Source organism: Diabrotica undecimpunctata, chromosome 3 (assembly GCF_040954645.1).
Source record: "Diabrotica undecimpunctata isolate CICGRU chromosome 3, icDiaUnde3, whole genome shotgun sequence".
Classification (NCBI taxonomy): Eukaryota; Metazoa; Arthropoda; class Insecta; order Coleoptera; family Chrysomelidae; genus Diabrotica; species Diabrotica undecimpunctata.
The window spans coordinates 33,007,352-33,013,209 of NC_092805.1; positions in this window are offsets into that span (position 1 = coordinate 33,007,352).

Sequence of the window (5,858 nt, forward strand, 5' to 3'; positions counted from 1 at the left end):
AAAAGTATTTTAAGTGTATTATGTATTAATATTATGTAATATTAATATTATGTAATATAACAAATAAATAGATAAATTAGAACCCCCACACCACTGTATGATTATTGTAAAGTGTCATGAAATTTAAATTTGGCGCATTCGCATTTCCGGATATGTCCGCCATCAGAGGCCACTTTTTTGGTCTCCTTTTAATAATGATTAGATTTCCTTCTTCTTTTGTCTTTTTGCTCGATTGATGAGAAACAGCTCTGTCATGTAATTACCAATTATTGACGGATATTGAGGGTCTTTTAGGGGACCTTAAAAATTACCTCAGGTACCACCCCAAATATTTTAATGTAATTCAATTAAATTCGCTCAATTCCATTATTTTTATTTTTTCAAACCTCTGCGCGATAAGAAAGCTATGCTGCCAAAAAGAAATTTTTGAAATCAATATCAGTCCAGTTATATTACAAATAAAATAAAAAAAATTAAAAAAGCGATAGATATTTGCAGTAATTTCTACTTCATTTGAAAATTTTCTTTCAAACAATTTTTATCATACATCTTAAAAGTTCTCCGTGCTATTTGCCTTTTAATTTTTTTTCTATAAAGACGTAGTCTGTATGTCTAGAAGTAAGAAACTCCGAAGGCTCAAGGCCGGTTCATTTTTCTTGGATAAAACTTTTTGGAAATATTGAGTCTCTTTCGATCACTATAGACATGTTCATCAACGTACATTTCAATATCATCATCATCATTATTGGTACTACAGTCCTAGTGAAACCCCGACTATCCTTCTTCATTCGGGTATATTCTTTGTTTTAGCAACCTTATCCACGCCATAGGTATTTTTCAGACATGACTTCGGATTGAAACGTGATATCATAGTTATTTATGAACATAAATATTTTTAAATAAATTCATTAAATACCAATTATATCAGTGGTTTCGACAATTCACAGACAGGTATTTATCAGGTACATGCTTGAAAACATATTTAATCACACTAAAGATGGTATTGTTGGAAACCATTGAAATAATTTAAGGAAATACAATTTTGGATAATTATGCTTGAACATTTATCAAATAAAGAATTTTATTGAGCGGTTTATAATCAAGAAACGTAAAATATTGTTAGCTAAATAGAGTATTTAAACAACAAAGTTTCTTCACACAAAAAATAAACTGTGAGTACATTACCAATTTAATACAAATTCAATATTATTAAATATTATACATAACCCATAATTCAATACAACACATCAATTAATCCAGTTTCTGGTTTTTTGGCAACTTCCACAAGTCGAACTAATTAGCCGATACAGGACCGGCTCTAGAAAAATTTCATCAAATGAAGAAAACAAAAATTAAAAATGGATGATTCTGAAAATATTAGCATACCTACTACATCATCAACATCGACATACTCCAATGCAGTAAGCAACTTCAATTTTCCTTCAAAAGAACAAGCCATTATTCTGTCAGCTATCCAAGGTATTAAAATACATGAATACATAGTAGCCATAGGGTCTCTACTCACACCAAAAAATGTTATCTTTGCATCACGAATAGCTAACAACCGAGTTTGTATTTACTTGAACAATACTAGCATGGTAGATACCTTACTAAACAACCATAAAACAGTAGTCATTCAAGGCAATGAGATAGAAATTCGAAGACTTATTACGCCAGCAAGGAGACTAGTAATATCAAACATCTGCCCCAGCATTCCGAACAGTATTCTAGAAGACGAACTGAAACAACTAGAAATAACTGCAGTATCCAAATTAACGTTTTTAGTAAGTTTTTAGTTTTAGAAAGTAGTTATTAACAGACTGCGGCTAGGTCATACAAAATTTACACATGGATACATCATCTCCAAGGACCCTCAGCCGATTTGCCACATCTGTCAAACACCATTTTCAGTGCAACATATAATGATAGACTGTCCAGTGTACTCAACAGCAAGATCGACAGCAAAACTAAAACACAATTTGAAAGAAACTCTAAAAGAAGACATCAGCAATACAATAAATTTTATCAAAAATTGTAAACTGTATAACAAACTGTAACATACCATAAAATGTTTGTATTTTCCAAAACTGTTATGTAAATTTTAATAATATACTAAATGTAACTTTTCTAAAATAAAGATATACCACCCGCTAATAACCCTAGGGGTTGATGCGGAAAATATCAGTGCAGTTTTACCAATGCGAGTATGATTTAATGTTGGTAATATTAAACCGCGGGCTGGTCTTAATATGTCGACGAGCATTTCATATAGTTGGACATACTTTTGGGCCACATTTGTAGAGCGGGTTGGAGTTTGGACACTGTTTTGCTTTTCATAAACAATACTAAAGACACGGATATACCAATTGATATAATTGTATTTGAATCAATATTACAGTCTTTTGTACTTCAAACAGACTTAAATGTCTGAAAATTTTGGAGGCGTAATTGTCACTCTTGCAAGGTTATTATAAAAGACATTAAAAATAGATTTTATATGTAAGTTATATTATTGTATTAATTATTAGGATATAAATTACGAGATAAATACGGGGTGTATTAACTATTAAGATGTAGTTTTAACGTCGATAAGATTGATAGGAATTAATAGAAAATGATTATAGACTATTAGACATCACTATTAAGTAATACAGGGTGCGGCAAATAAACGACTAATTAGTAATATCTCGAGAACTAAATGTAACTGAGTCATGACAATTTGAATGAAGGGGTTTTGAAGAGTGACCTATGTAATTAAAATATTTTCATTCATTTGCTGCTTCCGGTTATACCGAAAGTTGCTTATAACTTCGTTTTTTTTTAATGCGACACCCTGGTTATTTTTTAATTTTAGTAATATTCCCGTTATTCTGAACATGTTTTGTTAATACTTCCCCATACCTATTGTGAACCTTTTTGAGTTATATTGGTTTTTATATAAAAATTACGATTTTCTACCATGTGTATACAGTTCAATATCCTCTAATGTAATTTGAATAAAAGTTTAAATTCCTTAGGAACTTATTAACTACATACAGCATTATCGTTTACAGTATGAAGTTGCCTTTTTCATTTTACAGGGTGCTGTCAACATTGGCATAAAGCTGGCATCATAAATTTTCGCCTAATTCCTTTTTTTCCAATCGAACACTGTATGTAATTCGTTATTTTAGACAAATATATTGTTCACTATCGATCTTTATTAGTATTCCCTATACCTATCTCTTGCAGTTTTCAAATAAATTAACTTAAACATTTTGTTATTAATTGATGGATTCGACCGTTACTTGATGGAAATTCATTTTATGTAACAGCATTCATTTTATGTAAAGCCCTGAACTTAGTATTTCCACCACCAGAGAAAAAACCCAGTACCTTCTGCTCGATTACATATATTATACAGGCAAAATATCAACAAAAATAGCCAAACACATAAAAAAGAAAGGAATAACACCAGCTTTCAGAACAAATAACAACCTAGGCAAATATATTAAAAACAACAAGAGCCAACATAAAAAACACTTACACAGTGGTGTGTACAAACTTAAATGTGGCGACTGCCCAAAAACTTACATTGGTCAAACAGGTAGAAATTTTAATAAACGAATGGCAAAACATAAAAAGGCTTTCAATAATAGAAAAACAGATTCTACATACGCACTTCACCTTCTAGATCATAATCATTCTTTTAATGACTAATTTAAAATTCTACACATTCAAAATAAAGGCCGTAAGCTATCTTTGTTAGAATCTATGGAAATCAACAAATTAAAAACACAGATATAATTCTGAATGACCAGCTTGAGACAAACAGTTCTCCCCTCCTCAACCTATTTCATTAGAGACTATAAAGTGTAAACCCATGCCAAAAACAGATCACTTGAGAAAGACAATTAGCCGAAACAGCTGTAGTGATAAGAATTTAAAATAAATTTTGTGGAAGTTTTGAAAACAAAGTTTTCAGTGTTTTATTGTTACATTTTGTTATTAGACTATGTAGTGCTAATTAACAACTTTCATACTTTCAGTTAAACATTGAATAATTAAAGATGCTATCAAAGAAAATAGGACTAGCTTATTAATGCAATAATTGTTCAAAATGTTACCCATCAACATCCAATCATTTATGAACTCTAAGTCAGATTTTTATTGTTCAATATTGTTCAATAATTGTTCAAAATGTTACCCATCAACATCCAATCATTTATGAACTCTTTAAGTCAGATTTTTATTAGTAACTCTTAATATTGATTCTGCATCTATTTCGTTATGAACTTAAAGGACTTTATTTATTATAGCATTCTCAGTAATGAGAAGTTCAGGTAACACCTTATTTTTAACATAGAATAGAATTTATTTAATCAGTATACAAAACTAGTTTTGTCAAAGGAATAGTGACAATACATATAAAATTTTTGGCGAATTTAAACATTATAAACAGATATTTAATATTAACAATAAAAAAAACGACAAACACACTTAATGGAAATATGAAATATCATTATAATAGACAAATACCCTGACCAAACTAGTACTATTGTGTAAAAGCTGTACTTATGTACTTCGTTTTTAAATAGAAACAATGTTTCAAAAAGTGTGATTTGATTTGAAGCTTAAACGATAACAAGTGAAGAATTTTTACTTTATCTGACTAACATCAGTCGAATTTTTTATGCTCTTTGTCAACCTAAAACGTTGTGCTCTAATAGCATGTCTAGATCTTGAATCGTGATCATGGACGTTGGAGTTTATGTTAAACTTACCTTTGTTGGCATGAATTTCAGTCAGCGTCTCATATATATGTCCTCAAATATAGTAATCTAACGGTGATAACGGGATCTTGGTGGCCAAAGAAACGGTTCTTTATTAGCTATCCATATAAGGCTAAATATTTTATCAAGCAATGTGCTGACTTCCCGAATATTGTGAGCCGGTGCTCCATCTTGTTGAAACTTAGTCTTTTTAGCCTCATTGCTATTTACAGCGTGCAGTGATGGTACAACAAAAGTTGTAGTAACGCTCTCCGTTTAAATTTTCGCCATAAATCATGAGAGCGAATTTATTATTTTTAACAGCACAAAAAACATTGAACGAAAAGGGCCCTTGAAATTTACTATCCCACTTTATCTGAGGATTTTCGTCACTCAAAAAGTGACTTATGGCAGTTAAAGATACCATTTTTTTAAACTTCGATTCATCACACTAAATAATTTCTTTTGTAAAATCTTGATCTTGACGTTTCATTTAAACCCATTCACAAAATTCTACACGTCTTACATAATCTCCAGGATGTAAATGTTGAGCTAGTGTATACGAATAAAGGATCCAATGATTTTTTTTTTAACTTCTGTTAATTGTTTGAGTCAATACCTGTAACAATTGCTCACATTACCGTAAGGATGAATTTGGATTAGCTGCAAGATATCCCAGGATATCTATTTGTAAGTCTTTATTATTGTCGTGGGGCCTTTTACTTATAAACTGACCAAACTGAAAACAATTGTTCAACAAAAATTTTACAATTTTATGATTTGGTCGAGGCTTCTCAGCATGTCTCAGCAAAATCACGGCAAGTTCTGGATACTGTTTTGTTACTCCCACCGTAATTTATAATTAAATTTAAAAAATCATCATTTGTATATCCTAAATCAGCCATTATTATTTTGTCAAGAAAATTAGGCAATTTATTATTATAACTGTTACCCAACGGCAAATAAGGTTACTATTAAACATTAGCAATAACTGATATTTTTGTCAGGATATTCCATAGGCTACTATTGTGTAATTGTAAGTTAATTTATTTGAAAACTACAGGAGATAGGTATAGACAATACTAATACAGATAAGAGAGACAATAC